At 43.8% G+C, this 27,674-nt stretch overlaps 1 protein-coding gene across 1 annotated transcript in view; it reads right to left on the reverse strand.

Annotated features, from left to right (window-relative positions):
* The window catches only part of SPRED2 (sprouty related EVH1 domain containing 2), a 67,066-nt gene that overhangs the window by 29,880 nt on the left and 9,512 nt on the right, over positions 1–27,674 (reverse strand). The gene's annotated exons all lie outside the window — the stretch shown is intronic.

Genomic DNA, 27,674 nt, shown 5'->3' on the forward strand with positions numbered 1-27,674 from the left:
TTAACTCAGCGACTGCTCAGGAACAGCGCTGACGGCTGTGATGCCCTCACAGGGAGGGTCACCACTACATGGTTAGATGTCAACCAGGCACAACCACAGCCCTGTGGGCTGCAGAGCTGCTGGGACACCCACCAGCACCTGCAAAGGTGCCACAGAGCACTCAAAGCTGGGCAAAACTGGGAACATCAACAGAGGCTAAATAAAAAGGATGCACAGTGAAAACTGCCCATGAATTGTCCATCTCCAGGCCACCAGGTGAGCTCCCCAGGAGGAGGCAGCTCAACCTGTACAGGGCTCCAGAAAGAGGCCTTTCAAAACAACAGGTTATCATCCTTTAGGGAAAGAAACTCCTCCTTAAGGAAAGCTCTGTATCCAGACATTTTCCCAACATCCTGTACAACATGACAAGAGAATGGGCCCTTTCCACCCAGTATTACAAGCAGCAGTAGCTTTCTTCATGCTGCACCAGGTAAAACTGTCTCTCGTTTTCACACATTATTTTCGCATCACTTTTGTACTCCAAATACTAATCTTGAAGTCTGAGTTCTTTAATACAACCAGATTTTATTCATTACCTCGGCAAGCAGCCTGACGGATCCTACTTGAAGGCAGTTTTGAGGACAGACCAAGGGAGGCAGCAAGCATCCTCTGGGCAGAGTCACCTGGGACCAGCTAATCTTTTCTGTAGCTAGACAGATCTCGCAAAACATACACTGCATTTTTCCCTTCACTGGCTTTATTTTATGGATACACCAACTTTCTCACCAGACCTACGCAATGAAGGCAGTACACAGATGCTTAAGTTTCATCGCCTGTTGCTCTGAGAACTTTGCACTGTCTGATAAAAAGCTTTTCAGCTGCGCAGCCCATGCCACAGCTGACACACGTGCCGCATTCACAGAACTGAGAAACAACATTTTTAAGAATATTTTTGCTCTCGAGTCCTTAAAGCAGCATCCTACTACAGGAAACAGGGCAAGCGTGTCTATAAACAGACCTAGTTACCTTTTAGTTTTCTAATGAAAACCCATTTCTAGATTTTACCAGTGGCAACTTTAATCTCCTGGCTTCCTGATACTCAGAATTAAGCAAAATACTTCAGCTAATTTCCTACTGTGCAAAAATTGAGCTGCTTCCCTCTAAGACAATTTTTGTTTTCTTCTCTGTACCTTTCCCACATGGTCTATAAGGATTAGCATTTCACAGATTAAGAAAAAAGAAAGCCAACTATACTTTTCTATATAGTTCCCCTGTTCCCCAAGGATCCTTTCTGGACTTACTTTTAACTCTTCTCAGTTCTGGGGAACCCCCATTAAATTTCAATCTCCCCTCTGAAGTCGGAGCCACTCAACATGACCGTCCTTCCCACCCTCCCACAAGTCATCCACACAAACTGCCGCTTCTCCTTCCACGCTTGAAAATTGCCACTGGCAATATAACTTCCTGTGGGATTTACCGTTCACTTTTATGGCAGCAGCTGGAGCCTTCAGCTGTCCTAAAAGTAATGTCATCTTCAGTTACTTTACTGCAGGAATCGCCCACTTAAAGGAAAATTAAGAAAGCAGCAGCTACTCAGTACTTGGTGATTTCTACCAATTATTCACGTGTTTCCATCAACTCTCGGTGATTTCTCTAGGCTCATAATTATGTTTGAATACTAGTGGGTGCCTACACATTAAATTTAAGTCCTCTGACTACTTTCCCTGCTTGTTATAATCACAACCTGGTGGAACACAGAGACATATGGTTTTCATCTTCATATCCAGACCAATACTGTGACCTATGGCTTTTACAGCCTCTGCTATCAAGGCCATTGATTTCACCCATGTGCCAAGAGAACACCATATAAACTCCACTTCTCTCACCTTGAAGAGCTACCTCCTTGAACATATCAAAACCAGAAAACCCAGTTTCCATCCCCCTACCACAGCAAGAAGACCTCTGATCCCCTATTAGAAAAGGACCTTGTCCAGCTGAAAGGTTCAACTTTGGCAAGGTAAGCAGAGCTCTGGCTCTGTTAGCGCAATCCCTTGGCACGCTTTCCTACACGATCAAAAGTCACTGATGACGCCGCACTCCCTGGAGAGCCCCATCCCCACTCCCACTGGGCTCCAGCCACGGGAGCACCCTGTGCCAAGGGACTTGGGAGCAAGAAAGGAAAGAAATAAGGAAAGAAGGTCGTTAAGGCTTCTTAAGGCTTGACATCTTGGTTTAGTCACTGGCCAAGGACTCAGAAGCCGTGCGTTGAATTTTCAAGGCTACGCATCATTTCCTTCAGTTTTCCATGTCAAAATCTTGCCTGTCGTTTCCATCCACAAGCCTAGAATAGGCAATGCTTCTTTCCCTCATGCCAGTGTTGATAAATACTTGGGAGGTACTCAAATATTTCAGGTCCATATAAGGACCTTGCTTCCTTAGTGTAAAAACTGTTTATTTTCTTTGCTATTTAATTTTACGTGACTGCACCGAGGCTCCGGCTGGTTGCAAGCATTTAAGATCCTTGGGAGCGAAGGAGCGATCTGCAAATCCCATGTGCATGTCACTGCCGAGACCTCAGTGCACTGAAGCAGCGAAACAGCTACACTCCAATCACCCACCTGCTCTTTTATCATGGCAACTCTGCAATTTGACTGTTCCAGCAGAAATGGTTAATGAGGTACGTGAAAATATCTGGTCTGTTCCCATTAGTGAGATACTGATTGCCTCTGAGATTAGATAACACAAGCCTTTCATATAGTTAAAAATGAAACAGCTAAAAAAACCCTCATAGTAGCTTCAGTTCCCCTCATTTTATTGGCTTCTTAAAACTTTAAGACCGCTCTAATTGTTGGGTTTATGGCCTACACACCATGCGTTTCATGCAAACTATTCTTAATTACGCTCTTAAATGGAATACTTTGCTATCTTTACCCTACAGATTTGTCTACAACAGCCTTAAAAGCTTGGGAAGAAAGTGTCTGCAGGGATTAACCAGCTGCATGGCAGCTGGCCAGTGTGTTCCAGGGCTGCTTCAGGTTATTCACCTGCCCCACCCTGAACAAAAAACCATAATGAACTTGGGGAGTAAAGGTAGCACAGAAAGCCACGTGCACTTTTATTGGAAGGAAAAGAGAGCCCTTTAAAAATTATAGCTCGTGGGCGTGCATATATATCAATTAAATTTTTTTTTTAAAAAAGAGTGTCTGCATGTATAATTGCTACTCTGAAGGATATTTGAGAATTTTCCTAAACAAGAAGTGACTGAATGATTACCTCTGCGATAACTGAACCATGGTTGCAGTTCCTGTAGCCTAACTTTTAAACTTTTGTGTCTGAGAGACAGGTGACATTTCAGGTGGATAAAAGGGCTTTCCTCCAGCATTGTACAATGCAGCTGACACCATCCAGTGCTCTCCGACAGGAGCCACGTCACTTACAGCAACCGCAGCAAAACCAACTGGGGACAGAGCCCCGAGCCCCGTTGTATGCCCAGCATGGGCTTAGGGCTGCAATCCTGAATTCAGGACTAAACAGCAAATAATTCCTTTGTTTGTTAAGGCTTTAATTTTGCCAGTGTCTTTGTGAGAGGAGGGTCAAAGTACACAGCTCTCTTCCACCAGTCACTCTTCTTTTCCACTTTGCTTTGAATGCAGCAACTGCAAATACCACCTGAGATGCCTAAAAATCCCAAGGAGAAAAACAAAAAAAAAGTACTCCAACCCACCACTTTTACTACTTTCCTTTGAGTCACATTTAGCATCTAAAACACTTCCCAGATGCCTTCCATAACTCAGTAACATTTTTTTTCTCTAGCCAGGCTAGTTGATCAAAATATAAATTTCCATGCTAATGCAGTCATAAGCACTTCAGTATTTTCCTCCCTTCTTGACTTTGCAGCTTACAAAGCCAGGAGATTGAGGTCTCAGACAGAAAGGTAATTGCATATAATGGATTTCAAAATTATGGGCTGCTGTCTTTAATGCATCAATGTTCCCAGAATGCAGATTTCAGCCAAGAGCCAAAAGAACAGCAAGAGGCTGCAAATGCAACAGCGTCAGAGGTCAGACTGTTCAGCTGAACTGAACCACAGACACCAGGCACTTAAACACAATTTAAACTATACGGATCCATGCAAATTTAACTTTACGATTACTGGGGCATAAACTGTCTTTGGCTGAGCTAGATGCATTTCATGCTGCACCTACTTTGCCCTCTGTCCCTGCCGCAGCAACTCTGACAGCTGAACTTAAAGCCATCCTGTTCTGCCCAGGTGAACACTGGAAATTATATTGCAAGGATCCTCTCTGGAGTTCATCCCGCAGCCAGAAAGTGGCAGCATTTTGACGGAAGTCATGAAAAACTGCTATTTTTGGAGTCCCACGTTCTTGATCGGATGCTTGGTTCATGAACCTTCTAGCAAGGGTGAAATATCTGCAGCTTATAACCAGCATTTTCTTCTTCAAAACCCTAACTTACCCTTTGTTAGAAAAAAACCTTCTGAGTGCATGGAGCCACAGCAAAATAAAGTTGATATTACAATACCATTTAGATTTCCGGCAGGTTCAAAGCTTTTTCATTACATATCAGCACAAAAAAGCACCATCTGCAACCCTCTGGACAGATCCAATGTTCAGATGGAATCTGTAGAAAACCATGAAAAACCTCCCAAAAGTTTTTCTTGCTCTCACCTCTGCATCACACCAGGAACACAGAACCACTGTATCTGTAATCCACCTCTAGTATAATAAATTTGCAATCTGTATTTTTCTGTCTTTCAAATCCAATACTGCCGGAATAAAAAGGCAGCTGGGAAATTCTGGTTTCCACCCAGTCAGACTAAATACAAAACAGTTCAATCTCCACATGCCTTGCTCCAGAGGCAGTGGCCGAGTCCTGCAACACGTCTGCCCTGGGGCACTTCATCTTAAACCAGTATTAACCTTACAAGCTCAATTTCAGGACATTTCTCTCTGTCTCCACAAAACGAGTAAACTTTGTTGGCATTTAGCATTTCTTCTCAGCTTCCTTCTGAAAACGAGAAGTTGTTTTCTCTTCCAACTCCCCAACTCATGCCTGGTTGCCGAACAAGAGTTGGAAGCGTGTGTTCAGCTTGTGTGCTGACCATTTCAGGGGCAAAAAGGGGGCAAAAAAAAAAAAAAAAAAACAAAACAAACCACAACAACAACAACAAAAAAGGAAAAATATTGTATTAGCTCCAAGAACACTGTTAGAGGCAGCAGTGCAGAAGATGGAAGAGGAAAATCCTGCCCTGAAGGAAGCGCTCGTGCAGAATTTGGAAATCACCGCTGCTAAGTTGTAAGACATGCATAGTCCTTCCTGCACGCCCCGTAAAGCACCCCAGAGGAGCAGTTCTGCACGAAGGCTGCTCAGTCCTGGGGGCTATCCTGCTGGCTGAGCACCGCTCCAAACCCTGCGTGCAGCAAAAACCCCAACCCAGCAGGGCGATCGCACCGGCGGACTGCGAGGGTCCTGGCTGCGCCAGGGATGCTCGACGGCTCAACCACCTCCAACCCTCAGGAGCTCGTCTTCCCATGGCCTCGTGCAAGCCCTAAGCATCACCTTTTGATTTCGTTTCTGATTCCTTGATGCCTTTCTGGGTGTACAGCAGCCCCAAAGGCAGAAGAAAGAGGGGCCAGGTCCTCCACGGCCAGTGCCCAGCACACCTGGGTTTGCTCCTGGTGCTGCAGCCCATCCAAAAATCCTCCGCAGGAAAGATTAATAGCAGTTGTTTGTTTGTTCTTTCAGAAGGCAAAGGACTTCTCAAAAAACCAAGACACCTGCAACAATCCAGCCACCCGCCTCCACATCTCCCTTAAACACCGAGGCAACTACGAACAAAGGAACCCTTTCACCAAAACGTTTGTTAAACATTTAAGTCTGATTTTATTGAGTTTACAAGAAACAGCTCTATCCTAACTTGCTCAAATGGGATTTCAAAATCCCATTATTATTTCAGATCCTTCCAGGAAGTACATGGAAAATGAGTTTTAAAAATATGTATTCTTAAATAGATATATAAAAATATACATACATAATATATAAAACATAGATATGAAAATTTTCTTTAATATATATTATTTTCATATATATATATAATTTTTCCCCCTGTATTTTGGTGGTCTTTTTTTGTTTTGTGGTGTTTGTTTGTTTTGGTTTTTTTGTTTTTTTTGTTTGTTTGTTTTGTTGTTGTTGTTGTTGGTGGTGGTTTTTGGGTTTGTTCTTTTTTTTCTTTTTAAAGGACACACACAAAAGCACTAGCTTCTGCTGTGAGAATATCTCTTACAGAGCGTTTTTACAATGCAGTGTCCCACCTAATTTGGATGAACCAAACTAGGGGACAAGAGCAAGTTTCTGCTGCAGACGGGGCCCTGCACAGGCTAAATGGGTTTTTGGCCTCTCCTCCTGCACCAGGCTTGCCTGGAAATGCCCACACAGTGCTGCACATGCAGGCAAAACCCTAAATGAATTGTCAAGGAGCTTTTTAAGGAAAAAAGCAGGCTTGCAAACATGCTGATGGACAAGTGAAGATCAACTGACACAGCTCAAATGCACAGATTTTACGGGCAATTTCCAGAAATTAGCTTACTACACAAACAATATTGAATTAAAATTAAACTGCATCAGGAGCAGAATAATTTGCTACTTGTGACCATACTGAAGCATCAATCTAATATATCATTGAAACCATTAGAGCTATCAAAACCCACAGCAAAAGTTGTGACAAAAACATCCCCCAAATTATTTTTTTCTAAACGACAGCCACAATACCACTGGGACACGTACTAGCAACAGAACTTTTAATGAGCAACCATTTAATAAAACCTCTTAAAAAAAAAAAAAAAAATCACAGCGAACCTCCTTCTCACTGGAGAAGGAACTACCTTAGGACCAGCCTCCTCTCAGCTTTGCATGGTAGCTGCTTTGTCAGTGATTGTGAATTACAGGTTTGGTGCTTATTAAAAAAAACAAAACAAAACAACAAACAAACAAACTTTTATTCCAAACTGTTTAATGGATCAATTCTGCAATAAATCATTGTATCAGCACGTCAGTATGTCTTGGAAGGTTGTAAGGAGCAGAACAAAATCAGCCTAATAAGATAATGCATTTAAATCATTTACCCTGCAGCTCATGAAGCCGTTATCTAGTACGGGCAAGAGTTGCAAACTGAAGTCCTCCTATTTTTGTGCAAGGGTACAAAATATTAACAGATTTCAAGGAAAGCTAATTAGTACTATCACTTACTGTAATGAGAAAGCAAGTTGTTATTGCATGACAGATGGCATTTGTTTTATATCACATGCCAGATAAGCAAAAACTGCATAAAAGCTTAGCCAGCCAAACAGGTAGTTGCTTGAGATCTACATACTGAATTGATTTCCCACCCCTCCTCCCCCTGAAAAGAGAGGCACAACCAAGTTCTATCCTAATTTTTTTGCTAACATATACTGACCATAAACACTTGGTAACTGTTACCCTACGCTAGCTAATAAATGGCAACATTTAGCAAAAATAAGAAAACTATGAAGCACAGCAACTGTATTGCAGCTTTCTAAGTTTTATCACTCTCCTTATTTTGTAAGACGAAACTACAGATTTGATAGTGCTCACCAAAAATTACAGCAGAATGTAATCGAGAAATCTATTCAATTCACAAGATGACGCTGTTTCCACGTGACCCTCTTCCCCATCCAGGGAGTTTTTGCTGTCATGCCATAGACCGCTGCGACGCCCAGGATGACTCCAAACGCGCTGCCCAGCCGAGGTATCCCATTACTCCCATATAACATCACATTTTGCAGATTAAATGCCACCAGCCCTAATGCAGCCATATTACAGTGCAAGTGAAAACAATGCAAGGCATGCTTAGCTACAGAATCAATGATACTCTGGAACATAAATTATTATGTATACTTATATGCTGTATTTCTGAAAAATCTGAAGTTTACAAAGAAAAGAAAAAAAACCATCAAAACCCCTTGCACAACCTAAGCAGTTTGCGTTTTCTCCCACTCTCCTCCATTTTGATGAGTGTAGAATGCAACTATATTTATCCCCCTGTAAACATCCTCTGTGACATGTACGATACAACTACAAAGGCCAGACAATATTTTGCAAATATAGAAAAGAAATTCTGTGACTCCATTCCAGCTTAATCTATTTCAGAGGAGGGGGGAGGGAACAAACAGAACAACTGTGGTCTAAAGCTAAAATGTTTTTATCTTTTGCCATGTAAATAAGTTTTAAAAAGAACAGAATAAAAGATATTCTTAACTAAATCAAAACCAGCATGCACACGGAGTTTGCCTTCCACCTTTTCTTTAAACCCCTCACCCCAGAAAGTGTCCATGGAGAGGGACATCAGGGGAAGCAGCTTCCCTGGCAGCATTCATTTTTCTCTAAGTATTGAAGAGAGAGTGCATATTAGACCATCACTTCTGAAGAAAAGGTGTATGTAACCATAAAAGAAAGTGTGTGTTTCGCAGAAGACGACATACATATTCACTGATAAATTACACACTGATTTAGAAGAGATTCAGAAAGGCTGTGGGGGCAGATGGGGGGGGGAGGCAGAGATAAAAAAAAACGAGAGTAAAAAATATGAAATTACACACAGTGAGAACACACAGGCACACATACCTGCTGGGGGATGCCATTTCCTCTACATTTTCCACCCCGATCGCTCCGTTTGACCGTCATCGCCGCTACCAGCCCGTCGGCTGGCGCCGGCTGCGGCCGAGCGAGCGAGCGGCTTCCCCCCCGCGCCGGGTTCGGGCTCCTCGAGGGATGTGCTGCATCGCACCGCCTGAGTCACCCCAGAGGTATTCTGAATATCACAGCCCCAGCCCCACCGTTACTCATTCGCAACATCCTCCCCGCTCCGAGAGCGCAAAAACGCACGCGCTGACCAAAGATCCTTGCTCCCCCACCCCGGCTCTAGGCTGGAAAAAGAAGAAAGTAATTACGATACAGCCACCATAAACTAATAACGGGGGCGTTCAGCAGTGGCTGACGGAGCAAACGCGCTGCTGAGAGGTTACACCAGACCGACCCACGGGCACGTCGCTCGCTCACCCAGCACTGCAAACAGGTCCAAAGTTGAAAGCAGGCGACGGCTCCGGTAACCCTGGCTGCACTTTATTCCCCAAAAGCTGCTAACGCAGCGCTGGGACCAACGGTCCAAACAACTCAGCAGCCTCGGGGGAAGCACTCAGCCTCCCAACGCACCTGCCCCCATCACAGCTTTTAACGGGATTTTATCTACTTCCCCATTGCAACAAGTTGGTATCTGTAAGTATCAGCTATAGGTCCTCGCACACTATACCTTTGCAGGCAGCCCATGCAACCCGAATGCCAACACAGCAGCATCCCTATGCACGAGCTTCGTTTCGGGCAGCTGGTCTCAAGTGCTCCCTTGCTGCTCAAAAACTTTCATAACAGCTTTAACTTCTCACTCAGCTAGTGTGTTGTCTCGTTCCCCCCCCCCCCCCCTCCAAGTTATATGATCATCCCTAAATGCCCTCTCACTTTTTTAAAGCAGAAATGTTGCTCAAGAACTGCCTCGGCTCCAATGACAAGAATAAAATTGTGACATTGGGGCTCTGAAAGCAGCTGCTAAAAATATTTGCCTGGTTTCTGAACTAATCTACGCTGATGATTAGGCAGGAGGAGGGAGGAAAGCTAATTTAAGTGCTTCCAGGCTCAGCTGCTTCTGACTTCCTTAAATCCAAATTGCTTTAACCTTGATGTGGGGCAAAAATCCCTTTTTTCCCCAGGATGGAGAACAGTGACTGAGGTGATGCTGCCTGAAAGCATCCTTTAAGAAAGCTGTAGCTCCATTTTATAGATGCAGTAACCTAAAATCACACATCTTCAAGCTTGGACCACAGAAACACCAAGCTCAAGACCACTGAGGCCTGAACCCAGTTTCGGTGTGTAGACACAAGGCTGCACGGAGGATGCTGAAGACATCCCGAGTTGCCAGGACAGAAACATTTGTTGGTTGCTTCTCTCCAGCATCCAGCAAGGATAAGTGCAGGTGTAGCTGCAGGCATCTACTCACAGCTTGGCTGGATTTTGTCATGACACTGGAATCCAGCTACAGTCCAAAGCCACGCTGAAGGCAACAGGCAGCCTTTAAAGTTTGTTAGAGTGGGATCAAGTGACAGCTATGTTTACCTGATTTCAAGATACAACATAAAAAGGTCCTTAATTTAACGTTCCTTAATTTAAAGGGTACTGTGTTTTGGTAGAAGTGCATTTTCAAGCACTGGGTAACTCATTAGACAGTCAGAGAATCATGCCATCCAAGTAATTAAAAAAAAAAAATTTATAAAAATTTTAATTGCACATCCCCAGTCCACCACTTGTCCTACCCAGATGTGCCAGGATTTGCTGTCTGGCTTTCCTCTTCAAGCTCTGCAGCAGCACTGCTTTTACCCTTAAATGCTTAACACAGCACCCATCAGCTCTGTCCTCAGCTGTCTGCAGCACAGAGTCATCAGACAAGTCCAAAGCAATGTCAGCCAGAAAAATTAAAGAAAGATGCCTGGCCTTTTTTGCTGCAAGTCCAGTTTCTAAAGTTTTTCTCCTGAGGGACAGGGGAAGATGAAATTAGCCTCCCACTGTAAATCAAAACTATCTTTGAATAAGCTGTGTTGTAATCATGTTTTTGAAACAACAGCCCGAACGGTTACATTTCCCCAAAGCTTCCCTGTTTCCTTGCCTTCCCAGTGCTCCACAGACCAGCCCACCACCGCTCCTCTTAGAAACACAAAGCACAGCACACGGCGAGGCTCGGGACGGAGCATCGACATAAGGCGGCTCACGGAGGAGCACCATTAACAAACATGATCCCAGCATTGCAGATCAAAAGATGGGTTTACACAGAAAGGCCACCACCCTGAAAAGCTAACACAGTTCTGCAGCTGCCACAGGGTAGCTCTCCGCTCATGTGGCGGGGTTGAGCCATGACTTGGGTATTTTCTGCAAAGTTGCCTGTTTGCTGGCACGTGAGGATCAGGGGCAGGAAGGGAGAAACACTGCACGTGAAAACACAAGACAAAGAAAAGCTGTTAAAAAACGTTACCGTGTGCTCAATCCATACGGATGCAAATAAAGCCCCGGCCTTCTGTCTACACTGAGAAGTTGTTGCATCCGTCAAGAAGAACCAGCTCCACTCGAGCTGGCTTCAAGCCCTGCTCCCAAGGGTTTTCTCCAAAGGGAAGCTGGTATCAAGCCACTGGATAGTTGTGAGCAACCAAATCACTGGCTGTGCTCTTGCTTTTACAAATGTTCTCTAAATTTAAGGCTAAGCTAACAAACCTCAGCTCCAGAGTTGGCAATGCTGCTGGCATTTTCTCTCTTTTTTTTTTTTTTTTTTTTTTAATTATTATCATTTTTCCACCTTAAATACTGCCCTGTCCAGTACATCTTAGCACACCTGTCCCTACTCATTTTGTGCTACAGTGAAATATCCTCCAAAACTTTTGTGCATTTCCTCGCTTGGACTCGTGAGCGGCTGCTCTAATCCATGAACATTTCCCCCAGTTTCCAGCGGGATGCACCCTGCTACAGGGTTTTGCTTTTAGAAATCTAAAGTAAACAGTGCAACTGGAGAGCCAACAAGGCAGTGGATCCGCTTTCCACTGCCTGTGGCCAACTACAAGCACGGTTCAAAGAGCCGGGACTGGTTGGAGCAAGAGGAGCCCATTTTCACTGTAGCTGCTGAAGTATTTGTGATGATATTCAGTTGCCTCGTTAGTGCCACTCATATTAATGGGCTGAACTTCTGCAGCACAACATTAACACGGTGTACAGGACCAAGGTCTTACAGCTTGTGAATCAGGCAGAAAGATGTTTCAGCACATACTTGTGGTGCAGTGTAGTTTTCCGAGCATCTGGAAACCCAGGTCCATATAGGACACTCCAGAACTTATAATGTCTCATCACCTGGGAACACCAGGCAACTTACCTCAGGTGTAACATTCAAGATTTGCTACAGAAATAGTGCCTACACATTGCCTCCTGTGACTTGGGAGGGGTAGAGAAAGTTTGTTTTAATAAAAAAAAAAAAAAAACCAAAAAAAAAAACCCACCACCCCAGGAACAACAAACAAAAGACTTTATAGACATCGTCAGTGTAACTTTTTATCCAGCACTTCAGACACGTGTTTAATTCATGCTGTTCTTATTGCCTACAAAGTTTTCTTGAATATGGCATTCATTCAGGTCATACTGTAGGGAAGAGCTGGAAGTATAGCAGAAATTGGAAAATGGGTAGAAAAGTTGATCCTTACAACTGACTTCAAACTTGTTATGATGTGCGTAGGGCTGCTGCATATTCAGGAGCACTGAAATGTTCCTCCCTACCTACCATTACCATGCTTTTCCTATTTTCCATGAAACTGGAGTAAAGCTCTCCCATGCTGCACATCTCTGCCAGCACAAAAGTAAGGTATTATTAAAAGTACAGCTGAATAGCCCTTCAGCAGCTGAGGAGTCTGCTGGGGGATAGACGATCCATAAAAGCCCATGCAGGAGCACTTCTGATCACCGCTCGATTTTGGTCACCGCACACTCACAGCCCAGAACCCACCCGTGCCCTGGGCTGCAGCCAGAGCAGGGGGGGCAGCAGGGCCAGGGAGGGGATTCTCCCCCTCTGCTCCGCTCTGGGGAGACCCCCCTGCAGTGCTGGGGCCAGCTCGGGGGCCCCCAACAGCAGAAGGACCCGGAGCTGCTCGAGCGGGGCCAGAGGAGGCCACGAAGATGCTGGGGGGGCTGGAGCAGCTCCCCTGGGAGGCCGGGCTGAGAGAGTTGGGGGGGTTCAGCCTGGAGAAGAGAAGGCTCTGGGGAGCCCTTCGAGCGGCCTCCCAGGGCTTAAAGGGGGGACAGGAAAGGTGGGGAGGGACTCTGGGTCAGGGGGGTGGGGGTAGGACATGGGGTAATGGCTTTAAACAGAAAGAGGGGAGATTTAGATTAGATACAAGGAATAAATTCCTTACTGTGCGGGCAGTGAGGCGCTGGCCCAGGGTGCCCAGAGCAGCTGTGGCTGCCCCCTCCCTGGAAGGGTTCAAGGCCAGGTTGGATGGGGCTGGGAGCACCTGGGCTGGGGGAAGGGGGCCCTGCCCGGGGCAGGGGGTGGGACTGGATGATGTATAAGGTCCCTTCCAACCCAAACCATTCTGTGATGATTCTGCTTACACATTTCTCAATATAGACTTCACCCAGATGTTAAGCATCACTAAGCATGATGGATTTCTAACACAAATGCATCCCGAATACTCCAATAAAACTAAGGAAAGGGAAAAGCAGCAGTATTTATATCTCTTGTAGACATTATCTGATCCAAAACAGAGCAGATCCATCCCTTTTTCTTTTTGCTATTGGCTTCAGCAAGCAGCAAGCCACCAGCCCAGTGGGAGCATGTTGCATTAGTGCCCAGCAGCAATTGTGTTGCAGCTCAGGGCTGAGGCTGGGAGCCCATCATCCCAGCTGGACTGGTGCAAGCATCCCTTTGGCACCAGGTCATTACACACAGTACAATTCCAGGCACTAGTGAAGGCACAATCTATTTTTAAATTAGAGATGCTAAGCGAACACGGCAAGTTGGAGCAATATTTCTTTGCCATTTCAAACTGTGCAAACCAAGACAACTCTTTATGTATGTTTAAAAAGTCCATCTCCAGGTGACTGACAGCTTGCAACAACCATTTTTCTCTTCTGGGTGTTTTAAAGCTTAGGCCTTGGCCAGACACATCATTCTCATAGATGAATGGACCTTTGTACATATGGATGACAATAAAAATCGACCCCAGCATAGATGGGTATTTCCATCCAGGATACAGAAAGGGTCTGGGTGGAGGCCATGTGGATTTAATTTTCCTGCAGGCAGATCAAAGGAAAACTGCTGAGAGCGTCTTACTCTACTCCAAATAAACATCCATGACCAGAAAAGAGGTTACACAAATGACATGCATTGAGCTCCTCCACACCGGAAAAGCCCCATGTGCTTTTCTTCTAATTAAACCCTTCCTCCATAGCTCCTAATTGATACCTGGACAAACAGCTGTAATATACTCCAGGAAATCTAACCCTGTACTTTGCTTTATGTGCATGACATGGACTCAATCATCAGACAGTAGGCGGCAAATTTTCAATTTTTTGATTAAAAAAACTGGTAAAAAAAAAGCCAGTAAAAAAACCAAGACAACCTTCCTCCATTTCTTTTTGTGCTTAAATACTTAGCTCAAAGAAGAGGTGATTTTGATGTCCTGCCTCTCCACAGATTGCATCTGAATTTGAGTTTTTCTTGCATCAGTATTAATATCTCCTAGACTGGCCAGATGGCAGAGCTCAACCACTTCTTTCAAGTCATCCATCTGAAGAGCTCCTTGCCTCTAGGAGTCAAGATGAATCACTGCCACAAATGGATTCATACCTCTGACCCCCCTGAGAAAACCAATCACTTACAATAGAGGTTGAAGAGCTTGACCTGGCTGGTTGTTCCTAAATCAAACTTTTGTTTCATTCCAGCTTTAATCTAGACTGTTCAGTGTTACAGACACTTTACTGTAAAAGATCTCAAGTGATGAAGAATCCACAACATCCCTAAAAAATATGTAGTTTTAAGTGTGAATCTTCTCTTCATTTAACCACTGCATCTTTGTTTTCCCTTTCTGTAAGATAAAAGTTTTTTCCACACAAGTACTCTCAGACTAATTATTTGTACCCCAGACCACGTATATCCAGTTTCTTGTCCTCTCCAATTTCTTCTTTCTAGATTACAAGTCATCTTTGTTGCTCTTTCTAAGGGTTGGCTCCTCTTTCACAAAGCCCTTATGCCAGGACTCAATAATCCATGCTAAAACCACCTGCAAAGGCAGCAAGATACAGCAAACCAAGAGGCAAGCACCACAATACTATAACCTTTACCAACCTACACTTCTAAATTCACTGAAAACTTCCATATGAAACCATGTTGACCAGCTCCAAGTTCAAACACATGAGCTGATGTTGACTGCACCTCCTTTCAGCCACCTCCCTGTTTTGCTGGGGACTGACTTAAATCAGCTTAAATTTTCAAGATCCCTCTGCCTGGCCTGTAAGTGTTAGTAAAACATTATCTTGCCCTTAAAATGTACCTTGTCCAGCTCTTTCCAGTGCTCTTGGGAACAAGCTGCTGTTTTATAGACCTAAAGGAAGGTGGTTAAAGCTTATGATTCTGATTTCATTTTTAGCCATGTGGGAATTATTTTATTGCTCGTTCAAGATAGTGATCCTCACAGCCTGCCTCTTTGGGAGCACAGAAATTATACCGGGTAGATTTCCCTTCCTGCATAGAGTACTGCAAGCTTCACCACACCTGCCCTTTATCAGGACATCCAGCATTAACTATCACTCAGCTTTCTGATGTAATTATTTAAGTCCTATAGCAGCCAGAGATTTCTCACCAATACCTTTAGTTTCCTCCGGTCAGCTGTGCGCATCTCCCAACCTCTACTTTGTTCTCCCTACAGCCAGCTTTCCTGTTTACTTCTCTACTGTCGCTTCCCTTGCAAAGCTGAAGGGCTTTGGAAAAAGCACAAACAAACAGGCGTTTCCTCAAGCTGCAGGCAGTTGCATGCCTCTCTTCCTACCACGGTCCTTCTCCCGGTCACGAAAGCGTCCCTTGCATCTAACAGCTTCTATTTCCTGCGCCCTGTTTTAATAGGCAAATCTTTTAAATGCCAGAAGATACAGTGGTGTGAAGCGCCCACTGAATTTACTGCTGGCAAGAGCAATTTTGCTTGCATACGGCAGAGAAGTCAGTAAGTGGACATCACCTCAGGGTCATCCTATATTCTCATTCTGACAGGTAAGGATGAGTTGTTCAACGCACTGCACATGCGCGTTTTCATGCCAGTTCCTTCCAAAAAGGTTAAGTTTTGGGTATATCTGCCGAGGGACAGCCAGAGTGCTCTGGCGTATCTGAAAGTTCCTGGTTTTGGTGCACTCTGTATCAGCTGGGAGATGCAATCTCAGATCTTTTGGTTTTCTCTCAGGGAATAGAAGAACAACGCCCCACACAAAACCAAAAAAAAACTGCTAAGCTCAGAAAATATCTAGTAAAAGCTTATGCAAGTCTATTCATTTAACACATTAAAAACATTAAAAAATTAATACTGAAGAAAAGCAACATAATCTTCTTGCTGAAGATCTGCAAGAAGAAAGCATTTACCTTTGGGCAGAGCCCCCTCTATACTACACATTGCCCACCTCCAATAAATTATTAAGGTAGCATCTAGAAGGAAGGAAGAAGATATACCCTGATTTTTTTCCCCAACTTCCCACTTGTTTTTCACAGTCTCAAGCTTGTTACAGCCACTCTATGCACGCTCAGCAGATAATGGAACCACAAGTGTTTATCTCAATCCAAAATGGCTTTTTTTTTTTCTTTCCCCTCCCCTCAGATTTAACTAGAGTTTTAATTCCTGTTTACCAAGAACACAAAATCAACAGAATGTGCATGCTTATCCTTCAATGACCCATCTACAAAGCTGGCGTTCTTTTTCCTTAAGGTGGTTTCATCCAGTTATATTACATGTCTCTGACTTCCTTGCTCAGGATTTACCTGTCTCTGTCACTATGTCCACTAATATCTTGAAGCAAGAGAAATTTTAGAAAGGAAAAGCCTTAGTCTAAAGACAGGTCTTCGCTGCATCTGTGCAAAAAGGGAGGGCAGCTCCACACCAGCATTCTATTGGGATTTTTCTGGTTCCCAGACAATACGGCAGCAGAAGCGTGACGTGCCCAGACTGCCCTGCAAGGCCCTGTTGTCCACTAGAAATGAACATTCAGAGAAAACAGCAATAGCATTTTCGCCTGCTATGGGAGAAAAGGAGAAAAAGAAGCACGCGTTGCCCAAAAGCAAGCTGAATACAAGCTTTGCTCAACAATTCACACTGTGATAGGAAATCACAAGTTGTCAAGTTGTCTGCAAAAAAAAAAAAAAAAAAACAAACCACAAAGCCAACCAAAACCCAACCAAACACCCCCACAAAACACTCCTTTCCCACACCCCGTGCCATCTGAGTCTGATCAAGCAATATTTCCAGTATTAATTTTCAAGGTAGGGCAAGGGGAAATTCAAAAGGTTGTGCCTTGAAGGACCCACAAGCTGCTGCTTCATCCAGTGATGCCTTTTCATTAATGTTAGCACCACGGTGAGGCAGGTGCCCAACCCATGTTTCCTCCACCGTGGCGACAGCTCTGGAGGAGCCACCAGGCCAACGCGGTGAAGCCGCTGTGGAGATCGATGAAAACCAGCATGTGCCATGGAAACCCGAGGCAGTGCCGGTACGGGTGTTGAGTTATGGGTGGCGTAACAAGCCCAGCTTCAACAGATTCAGTGACAGAGTCGGATGATGGTAACTCCATCCGAAACAAAAAGCCGAGGTGGAAACTCAGCTACTCGTCCCCATCCAGCACTCTCCCTTGGAGATGCATGGATGATGCATACCATCAGTTTTGAGGTAGAAAGAAGAAACCATGTCCTCGCTTCAGCCTGGCCTGATATGCTCAGGCTGTAATGAGTCCATGGAGAACTTGGGAACCGAGTCCCCATCTACCACTCGCGTGCATGTGTATTTTAGGAGGAATACATTTAAATGTACTTATTTAATGCATGTATTTAAAAACTGAGCTGAGTAGCTAAAAGTAACAGAAGTCAGTAGCATAGCGGCTGAAAAGATTGTCTCCATCCTGTTAGAAGAAGGCAATGCAAGAGTTGGATGTAGAAAACAGGCACTTCTCTGCTGACTAACGGCCAATGCTCACCTTGCTAATAAATTGGGTGGAAATCCATGGCCGTGTTGAAATAAGCCCAAGACACAGCAACATCCCCCTTCTAGAAGTCTAGGTAAGACTTGGACAGGAGACCTCCAGACGCACTTACAACCATGTAAATGAAGTTTAGCTGAAACAATGCTTTGCCAAAACCAACACAAAGACAGTGACCTCTGGAATTTGGGGCTACTTGCAGATGTCTTAAAGGATGCCATCAACTAAGTCATATAAAAGGTACTTTAACCCCTGGCAATGATTCACCCAGATATTTTTTCCAGCAAAGCGCCTTATTACTGAGGAAGAGTTTCCTACTATTTGCAGGAAAATTCAGAAGCGAACAAGTAGATACTAATTTGTTAAAGAGACAGATAAACATGTACAGGAAATACTTCTATGAAGGTCCTGATCCTCTGAAGATTAATAATCTGCAGTACTGGAGACAAAACCATGACACTGAGGAAGTAAGCAAACTATAAAAACAGGAAGAAGTGGAAGTTTATTTTTTTATGTTATTTTGAGGGAATATTTGTTTTTCTGAAGCTTAAGATACCGTCAAAAGCCTACATCTGCAGGTCACACTATTCTCTATACAAAAGCAGCTGCAGAGAGTTTCCTCATCCAGGTCCCCACAGCTGTCAGTCCGGGGAGGCCACCCTGCCCATTACAGATCAGCTGCCTCCCTAGCCAACATTGTTATTCGTTATTCACCTCATCTGTAGTCATTACAAGTCACTGAGAGGGCTGTTGCTGCGTGGACAATGCTCTGTAGGTGATACCAATAAATCAAGTTATTTTGCTGTTGCATTTCCCACAACAGCCACAGGATGAAGGCGCTCCCTCCAGACAGGTATTTCGATATATTTACACTAATACTCGGCATTAAGGTACTACTTGTTGAAAACGATGGGTTTTGCCACAAACAGAAACTATGCAGAACAGCTGTTCTGGACTCTTCTGCCTCGGTTTTTGTTCAAATGAAAATAAAACTACCATCACTGCAGATTACAGTCCCTCCAAAGATGCAGCAGGGATGTGCTGAGGCGAACCACTGCTCCTGCAGCGACTTGGTGGCACAACTATTTTCACACCATCACAAGTCACCACAGCTGAACAGACACCACTGCTTTGTCTGGAGGCACTAACCTTTTTTTCCATCTCAGGATTGTCTCATGCTAGCTCATGGTGGCATCATAAGGAGCCCTCTGACTTGTGTGATGTCTTACACATAACTTATCTTACTTAAGTGAATCAGGCTGAGGCACAGCGCTGCCCAGGGGTCTTCTGCTGCTACTGGAGGTGGGGAAGAGTAGGTGAGGGGACACCACATCAATTTGCCCTTTTGAAGCAACTTCTCCACCTCTTTCTTGCAAAAGTCAGTAAGAAATTTAGATCATTCCCATCACAACCAATATATATGCACATGTATCAAATGCTACCTTAAGAGCTGAATTAAGCTCACGTCTGTCTGCAGAGTTCACAGAGTACAGAAAGCCATCAGTACAGAAATTAAGTCTAACTTAACCTGAAAAAAAGGTTTAAATATTTATGCTTCTAATATGCTCTTGTCATTTCACTCGTAGTACCGTATATAGTTGAATTATTTTTGTCTGCTGGAAGTGATCCCTTTGAGCTGGAGCATTCATTGTTTAGGAAATATAATTAAGTTTATATGTTAGTTAGCAGATGTTAGTTAACTATGGGGGGAAAACGATCTACATTAAAAAAAAAGCAAGTGCAATACCATCAACCCAGCTTTCCACTTGGATTTGACCTCTACCACAACCACAATGAAAACCTAGATGCTATTTGTATGCTTACTGCATGGAACATTTGTATAAATATATAAATACCTACATACTGTATCAAACATTAAGCATTTGTTATTTGTCTGACCCGGAATATACCAAGCCACATGTTTTCTGGTTTTGTAGGCACCAACTAGGACAGCAACCAACTGTAACAGTACAGTCAATTAAACTGCAGTAAGATCAGAGAAAGAAAGATCTGACTCCGAAACAATTTAAAATTTCAGTTCACATAAATTATTCCTGTCTAGAGAAATGCCGATGCTGCTACAATGGCACAGAGCACATTGACACGTTCCCCGACGATGGGGGATAGGCAAAGGTCTGTGATCAAAAGCCCACCCGAGTCAGTCAGGCTAGCCAGTGGGCACCTGCCTCATGCTAATTCACATTCTCAAGTGATTATTTACATTAAAATCCCGTCAAATTTCTGCACATCCAAGTCGACCAGCTATTAATCTTTTCTAATTTTTGTTTTTGTCTCCCACGTGTGTTAGTGTAGCAGGGTTTTGCGTGGCAAAATGTTTTATACCACCTTGCAGATCCTCACAATAACTGATGGTATTAGTAATTAAACAACTTGCATCAATTACAAGCAGAAATTGGAGTTACAACAGACACAGATGAAGCCCTTGAGCACTGGCTTCAAAGAAATCACTATCAAGAGGGCTGTTAAAGTTCATGTTCTCTGGCTAATCAAGTATGTGAGATGGTGGTGCCACCGTGTATGGCACTTGGCATGGTTCCTCATGCTCAGCATCCTGAAATGTCACCCAGAAATGTCATTTGAACCCTGGGCCTCACCCCTTTTTTTTGCTCTAGAAGATGATGAAGGAACAAGCTACCAAATAAACTTGGACAATACTTCCACAAAAATTGACTCCTGCCACACTAAGTAGCTCATCACGTGTGAGCCAATTAGCAAAATACAACAGTCTATTTTTCTCCATCATCTGCCAATACTCAAGAAGATACTTTCAGGAGTCAGAGACTGACTCTTCAAGTCTCTTTCTTCAAAGCATATAAAAATAGTATGAAGCAACAAAAAAGCACAGTAAAGTGATGGGTGCCTTGTCTGAAGCAGCCTTCCAAGCTTTGGCAGCCTTGGTTACAGAGCACACTGGACACAAGGACAGCTGTGAGCTGCATCAAACATTTCTTCTGGGGCCTCTCATGGCTTCTTGACTTTGCACAGCCCTGGCCGCACAGGGCATTTTTGCCTTACCCATTAAATCAACCAGTGCTTGAGGTCCGTGGGTACTTCAACAAGTCAGAGATGCATGCCAATGACATCGGAAATAAAATTTAAAAATAGTAATTAAAAAAAAAAAAAAATCAAGGGGCTTTAAAAATTCCCATGGCACTTAGGAGGCTCTGGACTCTCCTGCCAACCAAGGTAGCAACAGGGAAGGCTGAGTTCTGGTGCCAGGGACTCTGGTGCCATGCCCATCATGCCTACGATGACCAGCTGTTGCTGGTATGGAGGACGGCACAGGCACCATTCCAAAAATCCTGCTCCTGGATAGTGCTTGGGATTTCCTCGTGACCCTCGGCCAAGCAAGCAGCACTGCAAGCTCCAAGGGGCTCCCCGCTTGCCTTCCTGCAACACTGCTGTGAAATAGGCACAGACTGGCGGTGCCCACGCTGCTTCCACGTCGCAGGTTTTATTAACTTTAACCTGCGGACAGCCGGCAACGCAATAACTCGCACCCGTGGGCTGCTGTAGGTGCTACATCCCAGTTAGATTTGTAGGGATAAAATGATGCTTTTCTTTTGATATGGAGTAATTTTTGCTCAGTGCCCCAATGCTTGTTCAGGCAGGCTTTCTATTCACCTGGGGCAAGCATGCTCTTCAAGTTTAATTAGGTCATATCCTAAGCTAAAGGATTTAATAGTTAATTGAAATATTGCGCCAACCTACAGGATGCTCTGCATGTCTCTCATGCCTCACGTAGTGGAAGTCCAAGGGTGGGAAAGCAGCTCGGGGTGGGGAGAAGGTTTAAATTTAGCCAAAAGAAAGAACATGTTCAGCACACTGCCTAGATAAAAAAAATAAAATAAAAATCTACTCTGCCACAACCCTGCTCCCTGACATGGACAGGCTAATTGATGCACGATCCATAATGCAGAGGAGTGCTAAATGGTAAAAAGTGTTCACCAAACTAGAGCTACAGCCATAGACAACATAAGCCCAGAGCGCTGTGGGACGCAACATGGGGAGAAAGCCATAAAGCCACAAAGACCAACCTCAGAGATACTTTTTCCATGGCTGTCTGCACACATTTGATTGGAGGGATAACTGTCTTCTGACCTTTACAACAAGCCACTCTTGACAAAATTAAGGCTATCCTGCAGAGGGAAGTTACCACATACAGAAGCAAGTATCTTCCTTAAGCACAGAACAGGTTTGTGTGTTTAGCATTTTAATTAGATCATGAATGACAAATCCACATTCTTGCAAGGTAAGTTCCTATATTTGAGACGTCTCAAAATAAAAATGAAAATACAGACTGGATTTTAGCCTTTTAGGCATTTCCTTCCCCATATTTAAGGTCTACAGTTTTCAGAAGTAAAATATAAAATACCAAGAACGTGCACAAGCTGTGAACATGCACAATCCTTTCAACTTCTTTTATCCAATTAAGCAAAGAAACTCTTGCACAGCACCATTTACGTTCCCTGCAATGCAGCACCTACCAACAAGCCACATTTTCCCCTCTCTCCAGTTTTCGGGTTTTTTTCTGGATTTTAAAAATTTAAACTTTGCCGTTGAGGGAGTTTCTAAATCCCCTTTATGAATTATACAGCAAGAGATGCCTGAACCAGGTGCTCAGCCAGGCACATTCCTATTGGAGCCGTCCAAGGAAAACCCTGCTTGGTTTTCTGCCATCTCTCAAACCGAGGGAGCTGCAAGGGCAACTCAGGCAATCTATAGGTAGGACCTCCCTGGACCTTACATAGTACATCCTTTACAAAAGGATTTTAAACTTCCAGGATTTTTTTTTTTTGTCCAGAATTTGAAACTAAACATCAAATCAGCAAAACACCCCAATGGATTATTTCTTTTCTTTGTTGAAAACTTACGGTTTTCAAGTGGCTCGAAATGCAAGACGTAACAGGAAAATTCACCCACGGATTGAAGAAAACCTTTCTGCATTTTCTGCACTTGTTGCAAGAGACCTTGAGCACAGCTTTAGGCACCGGACAGCTTTCTCCGAGCACAACACCACTTCTGTAAAATGCAGCAGGGTTCCCTTTATCATTTGCTTTGCACCGTGGATTTCCACGGCGTGCGCCCTGCCTCACCAACCACAGCCATCCATCATGCCTCAGTTGCCTCTCCCTGGCTATTTACTTAAGGCTGGGTACGGCCAGGAATTCCTTTGCATAACAAAATGTACAAACGTGCTTTTATACGGTGCATTTCGATGCTGGAGAGTGCTCTCAAGGAGTTTCCCTTTTCTGTCCCAAGCTGGTTTTACTCAGAAGTTCAGGGAGCAACAGAAGCTTCTTGCTCACAAAAGTCACATGCAGAAGGGGCTGAGCATTTATTTCTTCCACCTAAGGAAATGGCAGCTTTAAAAAGCGGTTGGGTATTAGTTGTTGGGAGTCTCTTTCAATTAAGGAACTTGCAAAACCCAAAGCATCCCTCTCTCTCAGGCTATTTTGCAAACAGGGGCTCGGTGTGCCCTCGTGCTCCCCATCACTTCACAGAAGAAAATGGGATTCGGTCTTCCTCTGTAAACATCCCAGCAACTCAGCGCTGCCAAGCCAATGCATGCCACTGCTGTTGTTGTACCTCTGGAGCCATCTGGAGCTGCCCTGGCATCGTGCATCTGGGCAACATCGAGCGAGCAAGGCAATGAGGATGAACCTCCGGCACACACACTTAAACTAGTGGTTGGGGTTGAAGCCAAAAGCACATGGCCAGCTACTCTATCACCCCACTGTGCATCTCCATGCTGCCAGAACCCAGAAAGTAAGACATGGTATCAGGCTTAATGGGTAAGAAAAAAGCCAAGTGCTCTGTATCTGATAAGAAACACACCTCTGGATGATAAGCCGAGGAAGACACACACCACCTAACACTGGAAGACACTGTCTGCAGACACAAGGCAGATTTACTTCTACAGGTCTAAGAAAAATATAGTCACCACCGTCCCGTGCTCCTGTAGCAAGGGGTGACCCAACTAGCCCACGTTCATATCATGGTGGTTTATAAAACCACAAACCGGAATGAATCAGTACAAAAAACCATTAGCACTCTTTCTGCTGACCCATCACCAATTAAATCAACAAATTTCCCTGCCATCCCACCGTTCCCTTCTCTCCCCGCTACTTTTACATATCCATTAGACAGAGGGATATTTGCTTCCATATATACTGCAAAAAAATCCAGTACTAACCATACCCAAGAGCAACGTTGGTAGCTATTTACTAGTATGAATTAAAAAATACTTGGTATCTGGACTGTCACTTTCATAAAATGAAGAGAGAGGATGTGAAGAATCTCTCTTTGGTGCTCAGTTCATAGCTGAAGGCCAGCTAACATTAACCATCTGAGGAGACAACCTCTTCCAGGCACAGGTATGTTCCCTGCAACCCCCAGCAGCAGTTTTCAGCTAGATCCCTGAAAGTCCACTGAATGAGTCCTTTATAGCATTAATTGCAAGAAAAAGTATATGTTATATATTGTCTCCAAGTGTTCCACAGACAACTGGTCAGAGACAACCCATCCAGAAGCCCCTCACAAAGCAACTGGGTTTTTCCACCCTTGTTTACATGGTGGGGGTTGCTTTACTGTTGGAAAAACGTGGCACCTGGCTGCTTTAAACATCTACACCGTGAGTGTGACCCAAGGTGGATGATCATCTGGAGAAGGCCCAACTGGGGATGCTCATTTTCAGTCCCACCTCTACCCCCAAGCACAGAAATCAGAGCAACTTTTCCCTTAAAACACATATAGGGGAATCCTACTTGTAGTTGAGTATTTTCAGAAGGGTACTAGGCTCATGCAGAACCACAACCTGGTAAATGGTCTTGTGAAAAATTACTCCTCCTATTCCTGCAGCAGAGAGGAAGCAGAAGAGGGAAATAGTCTGGTAATACTTAACTGGTTTTTCCTGAGATGAAGTTTGCACAAATAGTATGCGTTTTACTGAAATCTCAAAATTTAAGTGCTGGAACAAAAGGACACATTTTCCTCTGTATCATCTTACCCCAAATCAACACACAAACCTTAGATACATTTGTAATTCAAACTGATTTGCAAAAGCACATAGTGATTTTATTGCTTAAATCACTGCAGAACTTGGAATGCATTTTGCCCAACAGGGGCAAAACCAAAGCAGCAACTGCTCTCCTGCTCACTGCTATTCCCCTTCGGTTTTGTTTCTTTAGGTCAGTGCCGATAAAGCAAATTAAGCTTACAACTCTCAACTCCTGTAACCTCATGAGTTACAGGGCACCGAGTCCAGAAGCTTATATATTTTCTTTTTAAAACATGAATGGGAAAGCATACACAAACACCCTTCTCTCCCCATCCCTCCCTTCCCATAAGGAGGAGTGTTTGTTTTTTTATTCGACCTTATGAAAGGTTGGGGAAGCTATTCCACCAATACTCTGATAAAGGTTGCCCACGCTTCCTTAGAGATATAGTAAAGAGAAGGAGGAAAAAAAAAAACAACACCCAAACACCCCCACCAGCAACAAAGCTGCTAGAAATACTTTTCAATTACTTTTGGACAGAACAACAAATCAACAGTTTCACCCAGAGCTTTCCTGAACAAGAAAAATATAGAGGTTCATGGATGCAGCGGTACTAAGCACCACAGAATTTCAGTGCTCCATAGCCAAACCCTTGTGTCCAAAATAAAAATGCCTCAGACAGGGGTTTTTGTGTTTCAATTTGTAGAACTTTATGATCACCATTTCTAAAGTAATCCACGCAGCTGCTAACTTTAGGGAACAGCCTTTTCTGTTGCTTATGGGGGCTTGGGGCTTTTCCGCATGCCCTGGAGATTTATTTCAGGGATCTTGTTTGAAGGCATGCATGCAGATCCAACCTAAATGAGTGGTTGCTTGCAGACTGTTAGGCCAAAATTTTCCTTCATTCATAGGCTGTGATCTCGAAGAGCTCCTTAACCACTCACTGGGGAAGGATTGGCAAGGCTGAGGTCAACAGGCACACCAACTGCTAGCTCCACACCCAAGAACTGGGAGACCCCAGCTAGATCTTGGCCTCTGGGTACACAAGCATTTCTGGGACCTAATAAAACTGGGAGGGAAACAAGAAGATTTTTAAGGTGCAAACACAGGAGATAAGTTGGGTAAAAACATCACTGTGCTGCAAGTACACATATTTTAACATCATCCAGCCCAGCATCATCACGCAAGACAGCCATGGCAATCCCAGGACCAACTTTTGGAGGCAATCCAAGGCATCAAAACAAGCCTGTTTCTGTCTCGCCTTTATCTGCCCTCTGTTAGTCGTTTCTACATATACCACGTACATACAAGCGCAATGTTTAGGTGGGGGGGTAGACACCCCCTCCACCCTCCCATCAAGTTGAACAGGTAAAATCACCCACTCTCCTTCTGCCTCTGCCCATCCGCACCCAGCCAAACAACTCTGCATTTTGGAGGATTTTAACCCAAACTGGTCCAGATGAACTGACCTGGAAAGGTTTATGACTTCTTGGCAAAGGAGATTCAGACTTTTTAATAACTGATAAAAGCACAGACAGATTTGATGAACAGCTCAAAAAAAAAAAAAAAAGTTGATATTTATCATATAACTTGTTTTAGGAACTACTGTAAAAAGGAACATCACTAAGCTGATAAGATCTTCCAAATCAGTAGAGTTTATGTATACATAGGCATAGGGGGGAAATGGTTTATTTGGGCTTTAAGGTTCTTCCTGTAGGATGCAGTGTTTATAAAGGGTATTTCTAGAACTTCCTGACTGCCTTTGTGAGACTGTGCTCTCCGCTCGCCTCCAGCTCCCCTCCACACCAGCCTGCCTGTCTGCAATATTTATACCCAGTGCCTCAGAAATACAGAGGCTGTAGATGCTTCACGAGCTAAGTCGTGTGGTTCAGCAAGACTGAGCTCCTAAGGTCACTAAGGTGGACAAGGAACAGCAAAATTACAGTTCTTCTTGAGCTGTTTTTTCCTAGAAAAAAAAATCTGCAAGTTATCTTTGCCTATATGACACATAATGCCGTTCAGGTTTTTAACTGCATCTTTAATATGCATTTAATCTCCTTTCTCCCCCTCTGCTGTCACTTCCCCCTTTGATATCTTATTTACTGTTTTTAACCAAGACAGCTAACTTTATACATTTCACTTCCTTCAGACAACAAGCAGAAGTTCATCTCCAGCGTTGCTTAATAACTTTCCAGCCATTCAATATTTGGGCTGTCATGGAGTATTACAATGCCGAAATGCTAAGTACTTGTAGAGGAAAAAACCAAAACAAAACAGGAAATTTTTCTCTTAAGCAGCTCTAGTGGTTTAATTGTACTGCAGCCTTTCATTCTTGTTTTTAAACACAGAAAACAAGCTCTGCACTAAGTTTTTTCTCTACTTCAACAAAACATCAGATGCCTTTTTAAAAATACAAGGTCATTCAAGCAGCGCAAGTATCAGAATCGCTATTTTACAAAACTCTACACCATTTCCTTAACCTTTCTATCTTTACAGTCACCAAACTGCATACATCCAGTAACAACATGAAAAGCAATGACGGGCTGCAACCAGCTTAACACCTCCCATGCCAAGTTTCAGTCAAAGATGAATTATGCTGGCAGCACTATAAATCTCTAGCGATAAAGTTTTTGCTGTAATTTCACCAGTATTAAAAAAAAAAAAAAAAAAAAAAAAGCGCAAGCGTGATCTGCTGAAGTATCAGTGGCTTTTCAGTAATTTATACACATACACTCTGAATACGTGGAGTGTAACAAGCTCTGAAATGCAAGGATTTACACGGCGGTCTAACAGGGGTGGCTGTACCCTGGCTCTCTATCCCCACCGAGGCAGCAG

Source organism: Tyto alba, unplaced genomic scaffold (genome assembly GCF_018691265.1).
Source record: "Tyto alba isolate M040663 unplaced genomic scaffold, T.alba_DEE_v4.0 Super-Scaffold_22, whole genome shotgun sequence".
Lineage (NCBI taxonomy): Eukaryota > Metazoa > Chordata > Aves > Strigiformes > Tytonidae > Tyto > Tyto alba.